This window comes from Budorcas taxicolor, chromosome 8 (assembly GCF_023091745.1).
Source record: "Budorcas taxicolor isolate Tak-1 chromosome 8, Takin1.1, whole genome shotgun sequence".
In the NCBI taxonomy this organism is placed as follows: Eukaryota; Metazoa; Chordata; class Mammalia; order Artiodactyla; family Bovidae; genus Budorcas; species Budorcas taxicolor.
In genome coordinates, this window is record NC_068917.1 from 68,588,696 (window position 1) to 68,602,093 (window position 13,398).

Genomic DNA, 13,398 nt, shown 5'->3' on the forward strand with positions numbered 1-13,398 from the left:
CTATACACTAATAATGAGAAAGTAGAAAAAGAAATTAGGGAAACAATTCCATTCACCATTGCAACGAAAAGAATAAAATACTTGGGAATGTATCTACCTAAAGAAACTAAAGACCTATATATAGAAAACTATAAAACACTGATGAAAGAAATCAAAGAGGACACTAATAGATGGAGAAATATACCATGTTCATGGATCGGAAGAATCAATATAGTGAAGATGAGTATACTACCCAAAGCAATTTACAAATTCAATGCAATCCCTATCAAACTACCAGCGATATTTTTCACAGAGCTAGAACAAATAATTTCAAGATTTGTATGGAAATACAAAAAACCTCAAATAGCCAAAGCAATCTTGAGAAAGAAGAATGGAACTGGAGGAATTAACTTGCCTGACTTCAGGCTCTACTACAAAGCCACAGTCATCAAGACAGTATGGTACTGGCACAAAGACAGAAATATAGATCACTGGAACAAAATAGAAAGCCCAGAGATAAATCCACACACCTATGGACACCTTATCTTTGACAAAGGAGGCAAGAATATACAATGGAGTAAAGACAATCTCTTTAACAAGTGGTGCTGGGAAAACTGGTCAACCACTTGTAAAAGAATGAAACTAGATCACTTTCTAACACCGCACACAAAAATAAACTCAAAATGGATTAAAGATCTAAATGTAAGACCAGAAACTATAAAACTCCTAGAGGAGAACATAGGCAAAACACTCTCAGACATAAATCACAGCAGGATCCTCTATGATCCACCTCCCAGAATTCTGGAAATAAAAGCAAAAATAAACAAATGGGATCTAATTAAAATTAAAAGCTTCTGCACAACAAAGGAAAATATAAGCAAGGTGAAAAGACAGCTTTCTGAATGGGAGAAAATAATAGCAAATGAAACAACTGACAAACAACTAATCTCAAAAATATACAAGCAACTTATGCAACTCAATTCCAGAAAAATAAACGACCCAATCAAAAAATGGGCCAAAGAACTAAACAGACATTTCTCCAAAGAAGACATATGGATGGCTAACAAACACATGAAACTAATATAGTGTTCTATGTCAATTATACCTCAATAGAAACATTCTTATATCAAGATCAGATGTCTATTTTGATTTTAAATTAGAAAAGAACTTTGAAGGATACACTCAACTCTGCCTCTCTCTTCCTTCCCAATAGAAGTAAAGAAAAACTATTACCCTTATGCCTTTCATAAAATTAGAAATTTTGTTTAAAGAGTGTATCTTAATTTTTTTAAATTGAATAAAAAGGATACTTTCCCCTGGGCACTCATGTTGATTCTGTGAATTTATCCTTCTTTGTGATGTGACTTAAGGAAGTTCTGAAGTGAAGTGAAGTCACTCAGTCGTGTCCGACTCTTTGCGACCCCATAGACTGCAGCCTGCCAGGCTCCTCTGTCCATGGGATTTTCCAGGCAATAGTACTGGAGTGGATTGCCATTTCCTTCTCCAGGGGATCTTCCCCACACAGGGCTTGAACCCGAGTCTCTCACATTGTAGACAGAGGCTTTACCATCTGAGCCACCAGGGAAAAGAACCTCCCTTTTCTTGACATGTTTGCACCTTAGCTTCTGCCATCAGTGGGCATGTGTGCAAGATGATATTGGAGACTGTGGTGATTGACTTGGGTGGAATGCTGGCTATCTGACTCTGTATTTCATTTTAATTTTATGTTTCTCTGATTCTATTTGTGCCAGAATATCAGGAAAAGTATCGGTTTTGTTTATCTGTGTGCAATCATATGAAATGTTTATTAAGTACTTTTGGAAATCCCAAGAAGTATTGCTTTTACACTTTAAGATCTTAGCTGCGATTTTCCTATCTTAGACACCAGTATCTATTCAAGATGTGCTAGTCATTTCAGCTGTGTCTGACTCTTTGTAACCCCATGGACTATAGCCCACCAGGCTCCTCTTGTCCTTGGGATTCTCCAGGCAAGAGTGCTGGAGTGGATTGCCATGCCCTTCTCCAGGGGATCTTCCCGACCCAGGGATCAAATCCACATCTCCTGGGCTACAGGATTCTTTACTGCTGAGCCACCAGAGAAGCTGGTATCTATCTTAGATAACAGTGTTAGTCCCCCAAAGTCTTACTAGATTGAAGAGGGCTGAACTGGAAAGAAATATTGTAAGCAGATAAGGTAGGTGGTTCATGATGGCATAGCTTTCTTGACAAAAGAGAAGCCATTTTTCGTCCAAGTCATTTTCTAATCAAAGTCTGGCCACAATACTTGCGCTTGAACAGGTCTCAGTGACTAAGGACCTTAAGTGGAAAAAAGAATTCAGACTGTTATCAGGTAAGACAAGTAACAATAGCAAAGATACTATCAGTTTTAAAGACTCCCAGTTCTGTGTCAGTGGTAAAGATTAGCCTGAAGTGCTCAGCCACCCGGTCAAGTGCAACCTAAGAGATGATAGTGTTGACTTTTTCTGACCCTCGAGATTTCAGTCAACTAAAGGCTGGACTCTGCCTACCTCCCAAGCCTCTTTATGAATACCCACACACCCTTAATATAAAACTTCCCCAGTTTTGCTGTTCAGGGAGACACTTCTTTGGGACCTGTTGCTGGTGTTCTACTTACTCACTGCAAATAATAAATCTTTCTTTCTTCCACGCTTTGCCTTGGTTGTGTTTTTTAAGCTCAACATCCACCAACTGGCAGACCCAGTTTTTCGGGTAACAATATGAGGTTGACAATTCCTGTAGCTGAGATTTACATAATTAGATGCATTATCCTTTGGTTGTTAAAACCCAGGCTTCCAAGGACTAATTATAGAGAACACAGCTCATCTCATCGGAGAGAACCTGCAAAGATGCTGTGCAGTGTGTGTTTTATGTTGTGCATGTGACATTTATTCTCACTGGAGTCTGTCTCCCCATTATTGTTCTTCAGGATTTGTTGCCTGGGGGCTTATGGGAAAAATTATTCCTAATAGAAATACTATTATATTTTATTCACAGTATTCTAACTTTCAAAGGATTTAATGACAAAACTGTTCCCATTACCAGAGTAAAGCTAAACATATTTTCAGACTTAAATACAACATGCAGAAATAATTTATAGGGAGAAAACTATTGAATGAAGAAGAAAAATGAATGGAGTCATGTTTGATCTATGGAGAGCACTGAGAAAGGAATTCATTCGGGTGGGGCAAGCTGATCTTTTGTCCTCTCAGGGTAGGGAATTCTGAGTGCACAAACTGCTCCCAGTGAGCAGGAAAGAGGAAACCAGAAGACTTTAGTCAGGAATTGCTACCAGTGTAGTTTCCGTTAAAATATACTTTCCTAGGCAGCCTGTCTGCTTCTACACATACAAGAGTCCACATACTTCTGAACATCTGCAGCTGATTTCTTGCCTTCTATTTTGTGACTCTTGCCAATTTCAAGTCCTCTTTTTTGTTTGGTGTGAACTCTGCAGTCACACACACACACACACACACACACACACACACATGATTTTTAGAGTTTGAATCATCACTTATAGAAATGTGCAAGATTTTGTCTACACATTTTCTTCATCTTTTTTTTTCAATGTTTAAAAGCATTTAATTTAATTTTATATTTGAGTTGTGTTACTTTCAGGTGTACAGGAAAGTGATTCAGTTATATATACATATATTCATTTTTTTCAGATTCTTTGCCCATATAGGTTATTACAGAATGTTGACTAGAGTTCCCCGTGCTATACAGTAGGTCCTTGTTGATTATCTATCAACCTTCTTATATAAAAGAACAAAGTGTTGTAGAAAGTGGTCAGGGAATGTGGCAGACTGTCCCTGACCTGTGGGGATTTAGCATGGAGAACTTGGTGGTTCTGTTAGGCATCGTTTTTCCTCTGTGCCTATAGCTCTACCTGATCTAGGTCCCTATGAATGCACATGGTGTTAAGTATTTGACATTCCATTTTCTCCTGTAACCCTTGGATCAGTCCTCTGTTGGTAAGACTTCTATCATCTTATGAAAAAGACAATGAAGCTGAGGATCACAGGTGTTGAGCAGCTGTGAGGGTCTCACAGGTGGGTATCAACCTCCAGGGCAGCTGTGTGGCTGGTATATGGAATACTCAGTAGGCTGAAGCACTTTGTGGGGGTTTCATATCTGTAATTTCACAATGGCTCTATGATTGGTTATCATCACCATTTTACAAACATGAAAAGTGAAGCCACAAAGTTTCCAGCTAAAGAAACTGTTGGTTGCTTAGTCGTGTACCACCCTTTGGGACCCCATGGACTGTAGCCCGCCAGGATCCTCTGCCTGTGAGATTCTCTAGGCAAGAACACTGGAGTAGATTGCCATTCCCTTCTCCAGTGGATCTTCCTGACCCAGGAATCAAAGCCGAGTCTCCTGCATTGCAGACAGATTCTTAATGTTTGAGCCACTGGCGAAACTTGACTAAAGAAGGCAGCTCTAAAGGGTAAAACCAGGAGTTTTACATCAGCTGTCTGCTAGCAAGTCCCTGCTTTTGGCGCTGCTTTCAACCTTCCTCACTTAGGGCTGCCCTTGTCTTAGAAGGTCATGAAATGGCTCCAGTGCTGATGTCTGTCCAGAGATCAGTGTTGTACACTGCACATGGGCATCTGCCTGCAAGTTTCAATCTCTTGTATGTTGTATTTCATCTCTTATTTGTGAAACTCCATCCTGAATGTCCACTCAAGTACTTTAGCAGCATTGCCCTTTTTGGTTTTAATTGGCATCAATTACTGAGGTGCCTACTAACCCATTTTAAATGGATTTTCTGTTAAAGATTAAACAGTTTTCACAGGTGACAACTTTTCTGTTTCAGACACCTTAGGGCCCATGAGAAGGGGTTTCAGAGCTCAGCTGATCTAGTTTCTAAGTCTGGCTTGCTTTGTGACACATCCTTTAAACTCTCTGAAATTAGTCTGCCTATTCACTAAATGGGCATATAACAGTTACTTCAAAGGGATGCTGTGACCATCTATTTAGATCACACACACACACACACACACATGCACACACACAGACAGACTGGTGTATAGGCTTCAAAAAATAATGAACACTTAATGTAAATCATTACTTTATTTTAAAATTAGAAATGAAATTTTCAGGTCCTGGGATACGTAGTAGGTACTGAAAATATGTGTGTTTAATGAATACAGGTCATTCTACTGCTTGTGGCTTTTTTCACGGTTCTAAATGCACCCTTCAAGCAAGATTTGCTGTCAGTGTTTCCCCAGGCCTGTTGATTAATGGGGTGGCTAGGTGGGTGGGAAGAGTTCATGATTCCCAGGGGCCCTGAACATGAATGGAAAATCTAGAAAGTTGAGATCATAATCTCCATACTTGGGCAAATTCTCAGGACCTTGCCAAGATATTTTCATTTTCTATTCATTTTTGTTTTTTACTCAGATTGCAGAATAGAAATAATAGAAACACTGTCTCTGCTTTGTGTTCAGGCATATAATACCCTGCTCAGAGCTAAAGTTCCTTTCATGTTCTGATCACTTTGGATGGTGCAAGAATGCCTGGAGCCTGTTCATAAGTCTCAGTACATTGCTATGAGTCTGATCGCAGTTTTAGGAGAGTATTGATCCTAGTGATGCTATGCTCACATTGCCTTCATTTACACCTGCTGGCCGCCTCTTCAGAAAATAGAGGAGGCCATCAGGCTTACTTCAAAGTCATGGATGTCGAAATCCTTTTGACTCCATGGAACAACAGCCCTCTATCTGTATACTCTGAAATCTTTATTTATTTGTGATGCCTTTATATTGCTTTATTTTTCAGTATGACACTTTTTGGGAATTGTTATTGAAGAATTTGAGTGAAAACCAATACACACACAGTATACAGAAGTTGATACAAAACTCTTCATTTATCAATTAAGTTATTCAGCTTACCTCCTTAATGTAAGGTCACTTCCATGATGATGTTTAGAATAAGATTCCCTCTCCCAGGGTGCCAGTTTTTGCTTTTCTGTGTCTTCAGACCATAACTCTCAAATCTCCAAGTAAGAATACACATAATAAAATGATGACATTATAGTAGAAGTGGGGTAGTTTTTTAAATTATTTAATTTTTATTTCCCCTTTATTGAAATGTGTTTTGACATATATCACTGTATATATAACTCTACATATTTTGAAATGATTACTATAATAGGGTTTTTAAAAATTCAAATCATTAAATGAGTTGAGAAAACAAAAACAGTCTTTTTTATGACAGTTCTCAATACATTTAAATATTTCCTTCAAACGCGATTACTCTTCCTACTTTCTTTTCAACTAAAACAAACAAACAAACAAAACCACACTTTTCCTAGCATCAGTGTTCGTGCTCAAGCATCATCACCATGGTGAAGTTCGGGCTGCTGAGAGTGGGAAACCTGCAGGTGAAGGAGCTGGGACCCCGGATCAAGAGCGACCTCCCCAGCGTGTCTGTAGAGAGTTCAGGTTAAGACCTTCAACGACCTGACTCGCACTTCCGCCCGCCACCGCCAGGGGCGCCCGGGCCTCGCGGAGCTTGCAGCGCGGCAGGAGCTGGTGGACCGGGGACGGGGGGGCGATGGGGGCCGGCGGTTGGGGTGGGGGTGTGGCTGCAGGTTGGGGCTCCCGCTCCTCCGGCTGCGCGGGTTCGCAGTGCGCTGAGGAGGAAGCGCTGGCAAGGAAGCGCTGGCGACCCCGAGAGGGAGGGAGCAGGAAGATCCCAGCTCAGAGCACCTGCCTGGACACCGTGGGTTTTTGGGGTGGGGGAGCCCCGGCGACTTTGAGCATGGACCTCGTCGCGGGAACCTTTCTCAGGATGCTCTTTCTTTTGTCTGCCCAACCCTGGAGTATATTAGCAGCAGGGAATACTTGTGAGTACAGCACATCTTTTAAAACTTATGCTGACAACTTAGAATTCGTGTTATTAAAAAATAATAATAATTGAATTTTACAAATGGACTAGCTGGCCTGTTTCTGAAAATGAGGCATTTAAAAAACATCGCAAAGTCCCAACGCTTGGATAGGACAGTTTACAATGGTTTTCCCACTTGTCAGGTCTATGAAACAGAAAGCCTGTTTGACTTTTTGTCTGTGAGCTGAATTCTGTCTGTGTGCTGTTGTTTTGAATATTCATTGAGAAAGCTCAAGTTCTAGTAAAACCTAAAATTAGCATGAGAATATTGAGGCGGACAGAAACCGAAGAGAGAAAGAAGGAGAGAAGATCGTGCCAGTGTGGTCATTTGTTTCTTTTTAATACCAATGCATTTTGTTGGATTTATGTAAGAAAGAAAATCGCTGGCCGACCTGGCCGGGTCCTGTATTAGCATAGATGGTTGCTGCTGGGGCTCTGCGGAATTGGGTACCAAGAATTCGGGCGCTGCACAGGCGGGCGGGCTCCGCAGCAGAGCTCAGATGGCAAACCTGGATAGTCAGAATTCCGGTAAGGATAGACCCTTCAAAGGTAGATGCCTTTTACTGAAAGGAAAAATAAAACCTGCCATTCAGGTTCATTTGCAAGTGTACATGCTTGTATATTGTGATCTGTTGTGTTTCTGATTTTGTTGGTTCCGTGAAGATGTATTAACCCCTCAGTTCTGAACTAGCACCGTTAAGTGATCTGAAGATGCTAGCCAAATTAATTCAGCTGACCTCAGGGCATTTTAATCTGAAAATCAGAAAAAGTTTTCCAAGTGTTATTCAGATTAAAATCTCCATCACAGGGCTCTTCTTTCCTTGAGGGATTTTAAGAAAGCCCCCATGTCCTCCTTCCACACCCTAGTCCCTTGAAGAATTTTTAAAAAATCAAGTTGTAGGGAGTAAGGTAAGCTAGTATGCATTTCAAGAAAGTGTTAGTAGGCATGTTTAGAAACTGACCTTGTTTCTGGATATCCAGATTTAGCTGGAGTTGGGGGAGGGGAAACAACTCTGCCCTCACAGTGAAGTTTGCACTAAAGTGAAAAGCATTTTGTACAAACACATTTACCCTTCCAGCATTCATCCATATATGCCCAGTCTGTGATACTTTTGTGCTGTCATCATTTAGTATTAGCTCATTTAATGCCATATTATGTGAGTCACTCCTAAAAACGAGCGTTAGCAAATACTGCCCTGTGTTTCAGACACAATTTTAATTATCTTTGTGTACAACTTCCATGAGTTAATTAAAATGGGGCATTTACATGAAATCTGTAGGTCCTGCAAGTCACTTTGTCACTTGGCTGAGAATTTAAAAATCACTAGTACTGAATGATATGCTAGTATGAAAGAATTATAGAATAATTTAATGCAGTACCCTGAGGTGCAATTAAAAAGTCACTGGAGGTCACTGTCACTTAAAGGAAGCAGCTTCAACAGTCCTTCCCTTGTAAGATAAGCAGTTTTGTGCTGCCTTTCTTGTTTCCTTAGTTGTGGTTACAAGATACTGGCAAGATCAGTTGTTTGTATATTTATTTTTTTCTGTTTGTGTTTTGTCCCCTGAAATCCACAGAGGTATACTGTTCTTCATACCGAGCATCTTTTTAACAGTCGCATGCTCTGAGGTGCTCCGTGTCTGAATAGCCAGGCAGATATCCCTTTCTGAGCTGGATGTGTCTCCCAGCTCAGTCCACCTGGATCTCTGGCTGACTCTTCAAATATCATTGCTAGTTTTAACTTTTCAGCCTCTGTTTTATTTAGATGTATTTAGTACTCTTGTTTAAAGTTCAGTGAATTAAAAGTACCTATGTAAATTTGCATTGTTAAGAACATTTGAGATTCTGTAGTTAAAATCCTTGATCACCACACAGATGGCTGTTACAGATGATCAAGTGTGAAGTATATATTTAAATGACTTTGTAGACTTAAAGTTTCGTAGAGACTACACAAAATGATAGTTTCTTGGTAATCTCATTTGACAGTATCCTTTGTAACCGTAGCTTTAAAGGCCAGTGAATCTCATTATAATCCATATTAGCTAATTGGATCAACTGGATTTTTCCTTAACTCTAGAATGTTTGGGAGGTGTTTGTTTGTATATGTAGATTTATATACAAGCAAGGTGTTTCAAGCATGTATTTGAAATTTGTTATTACTTAAGTCAAGGTAGAGATTTTTTTGTTTTTGTTTTTGTTTTCAGTCCTGTCCCATCATTTGAGAAATTCTAAAAAGGAGTTTGCCACCAGGATGGGATTTAGGCTTATGAAGGAGAAATCATAAACATCAGCATTGCTCAAGGCTTTTGATGGCTAACCTTTTTATTCCTAAGAAGTATTTTAAGAACTCAAGTAATCCTTTCAGATAAGATTTTAAAACTAACAAAAGTGAAATATTCCTGAGGCCTAATAAGAAAATAATGATAACTGTATGTAAATTTTTAAAAGGTACAGATCTTTCCCTCCAAAGGATCCAGAGACATTTTTACTCTGTTTACGTGTTCTCAGTAGTAAATCATACAGAGGGGTCAGCCTGGGTGAAGTTCTGGCATAAGACATCCTCTCAAAATGTAAGACTTGCTTGAAACATTTGGCATCTCAGAAATTACCCATGTTTTGAAATGAATCTTTACAATTAATGGCAAGTTTTAAGTCAGGAAAAGTCTGCATGGAGAGAGTAATGTTTCTAAAGAGCCAAAACCATGGACTTTATGTGTGTGTGTGTGTATGTATTCTCTGCCTTTTTGAAGATAAAACAAGTTGAATGGCAGCATCTCCAAATTTTGACCTAGGACTTGATATTTTAAAATCATGTATCTCTGCTTGGTTTGCCTTCTCGAACTCTCTGTACTTAGTCAAGATGAAAGTGTTATTCTAGTGAAGCTCTCCTCTTAACTGGAACTGAAGAGGAAAGTTAGAATATAGATCCCAAGTTAGAGCCCTGTTTGTGAGAAGATGTTGTGAAGACCGTGGTTGGTTCACTTACTTTCCACTATGAGCCACAATTGGAAGAAGGCAGTAGCTCTCTGCTTTAGGATTATCCCTGTGAATCTACTATTTCTTTGTGAATTTCCAGATCTTTGGGTAAAGGGGGAGGGGAAGTAGAAGAGGCATAATCTGAAAGAAAATGTGAATATTTTGATTGCGTATTTAGTGTTGTAAATCTGTCTCCTGGATCACATATCGCTTTGAGGAGTAATGGTCAGTCTTTCCTATTAAGGAACAACACAATTGGAAGTTAATTTACAGCTGAATTATTTTCCTGGAAGTTGATGTCCTCCCTCACCCTACTCCCCACTGAAAAGAAAAAGGACTGAAGCCTGTGTTAGACATTTCAACTGCTGTTGATGGTGATTATTTAACATGAATGATGACATTTATAGATGCAGGGATTCAATTTAATGAGTATGACCCACTCAACTCCACCTTGCAATTTTCTCTAGAATCTTCATTTTGTTTCCTTCCTCTGTCAAAAGTGTCCTTGTTATGAGGGGGGAAAAGATATATTCTTCTGGCCCACGACAGGTGGGGCATACAGTTTGAATGACTGTTTTAGGAGTGATAATCAGGATTTGTTTTTATCCATCAATATCTCTTCTCTTAACTCCTGCATATGGTGTGAGAGGTCTCTGCCCATGATTGAGGGTGGCTGGCCAACATGGAAAACAAACCTGTGATCTTCATGTGGTACCTAATGCTTGATCTAAGCAACACATGTATTAACATCTCAGTGTGAAGATTTGTATCAGATTTGAATCCTTTCTTCATTGGAGGATTGGCTTCCTTATGTGCTAAAGTGTTATTGTATCATCTTTAAAGTTTATTATTATATTCCTCTAATAGAAATTATCACACAATATTATTATTTTGAAATAAAAATAATATAGATAGTATAATATGGGACACATTGTATGAATTATCCTAACCCAATAATATGATTAACCTGAAGAATTTGCTAAAAAGGTAAATGCAAGCAGAATGGAGGAACTGAACATAATGCTACAACTGCTAAGAAGTATAAAATCACGAAAATTAAGGTGAATGTCTAATAGTGCGTTTATCACATGTGCCTTCTTGAGGATATTGTTTTCAGAACTCTTTGTCATGTCAGTGGGCACTGATTCTGTGTAATTATTTGCTAAGTGTCATCTACATAATTTACTGCTAAGTGAGCACCATCAATCTCAAGTAATGCTATGTGTGCTGTGACTATATAGTCCATAAAGAAGTTTTCACCTTGGATAATATGGACTAAAATCCTGCTAATGTTTCAGCTGGTGCAGGTTTCCTTTTGTCTCATAGTGTGCTTAATATTATTCTGAAGTGTCTGCTTCTCCAAATTAATCAGGATTATCCCTGTAAATCTACTCTTTCTTTATGAATTTCCTTATCTTTGGGGAGGAAGAAGAGATATAATCTGAATAGGAAAATGTCAGTATTTTGGTTGCATATTTAGATTGAATTATTTGTGACTGCCCATTTCTGAAAGGCATTAGACCATCCGTAATATGTTCCTTGATTTAGGAAGAGAGCTTATCAGAGGATGTGCCCCTGGAACAAGTAAACAGGGAATCCATTCGTGATGTAGTGAAACGTGTTGAGGAAAATGAGCATGGAATATGGACAGAAGCATAGTAAGCAATGGATCAGTCTTTTTGGAAAGAATCAAAAAACTAGTAAACAGACTTTTAAAAATATATCATATTTGAATAAACTTCCTAGAAATACTGAGGTCAGGATATTTTTAAAATTTAGGGAAAACAGTGGCAGTTTTTTCCTCAAAAACAAAACAAAACAAAACAAACTTCCTGAGTCCATGTGACTATCAACATGGAGTGACAGGCAAGGCTAGAGTTGTGCTTTGGGTGGCCTGATGCTTATGCAGTTTGGGGAGACTCTTTAAGCAAACAAACATAATGACTCTAAGGACAGATTATCAGTGACCCTACCACACCTGGAAACTTGTTTTGCAGAGAAGACTGGAGCTCAAGAAAATCTGCTCCTTTGAGTAAATCAACCAAATCAGGAAGGAAAGAAGGAAGGAAAGTCGCTCAGTCATGTCCAACTTTTTGCGACCCCATGGTCTCTACAGTCCATGGAATTATCCAGGCCAGAATATTGGAGTGGGTAGCCTTTGCCTTCTCCAGGGAATCTTCCCAGCCCAGGGATTGAACCCAGGTCTCCCACATTGCAGGTAGATTCTTTGCCAATAGAGTCACAAGGGAAGCCCACCAAATCAGGAATCCATTCGTAAAAAAAAAAAAAAAAAAAAAAAAAAAATTCAAAAGTACTAAATAAAGGACATTCTCAGTAACAAAAATCTCAATTAACTGAGCAAGTTTTAACTTGAATTTTCCCCTTTAAACTTAAATCAGAATTTCAATATGTAAGTATATTTATAAAAGTTTAAAAGAGCTCAAACAATTTGGAACTAATAGAGCCAGGGTTTACCTGTAATTCTGATTTAAATCTTGAAAAGCAAGTATGAAATTAACCTCTAGATCTTCTCCCTACTTACATTTTAGAGCCCTTAAAAGGCTTGGTGTCAACATCTAGAGCTCTTTAGAGCAACTTCTGAAGTGTTCCCTCTCCATCTGCCACCTGTGGCCCGCTGTAGCACTGATTGCTTTCAGTGTCTGTTGCACAATATTGGATAACTTTAAAAAACTGAATTACTTATGTCTGCCCATTTCTGAACAGCATTAGACCATGTGTAATACATTCTTTCAAAATATCATACTTGTTTTTCCCAGTTTGAATTCTATGGCATAATTTTAAAGTCAATGTGCTAAGAATAATTATACATAACTTTTAAGTTAAGCAAAAATTAATACATTGCAAATCAACTGTATTCCAATACAAAATTAAAAAAATTAAAGATAATATGATAGCATGATCTTTTGATATTATGCAGGAAAATTGTTTAATAGACCCATATGACTGTTTAAGTGTCTAGAAGAATGCACCTATGTCTGACTTGGTCATTTAGTATTTGATTAGAGTTTGGACATTACAATCGATGATTTCTTTTTCCATCAGGTACGTATGATAACTACAAGTTTGTATTGCCTTGTAGAGCACTGATCAGCTTTTATGTAACCTAGCAATCTCATTCTAACCTTCTTCTAGAAATGCTTGTAAATTCCTAGTTTCTCAAAATACTCTTTTACTGGACTAGGCATTAATGAGTTTATAAATCTTTAGCATACATTTGTTCTATATTTGTACATGTTGTGTTTTTAACTTTTTGAAAATATTGCTTTGACATATAGATTGCACATATCTGGCAGGTAAAAATATAATCTTGTGTGATAATAAATATGCTTAGTTTGGTTGTTGCTTTAAAATAACTTTTCTTTCTAGTTCATTGGAAACTTCCCTTTTTAATAATAAAATAGGGAGTCTGGCTCACAATAAACAGTAAAAATATTCTCCTTAGTTTCCAGGTAATGGGTATTTTCAAAGTACTGATTTGAAATAGAATTGAAACATAAAGTACTTGACATTTT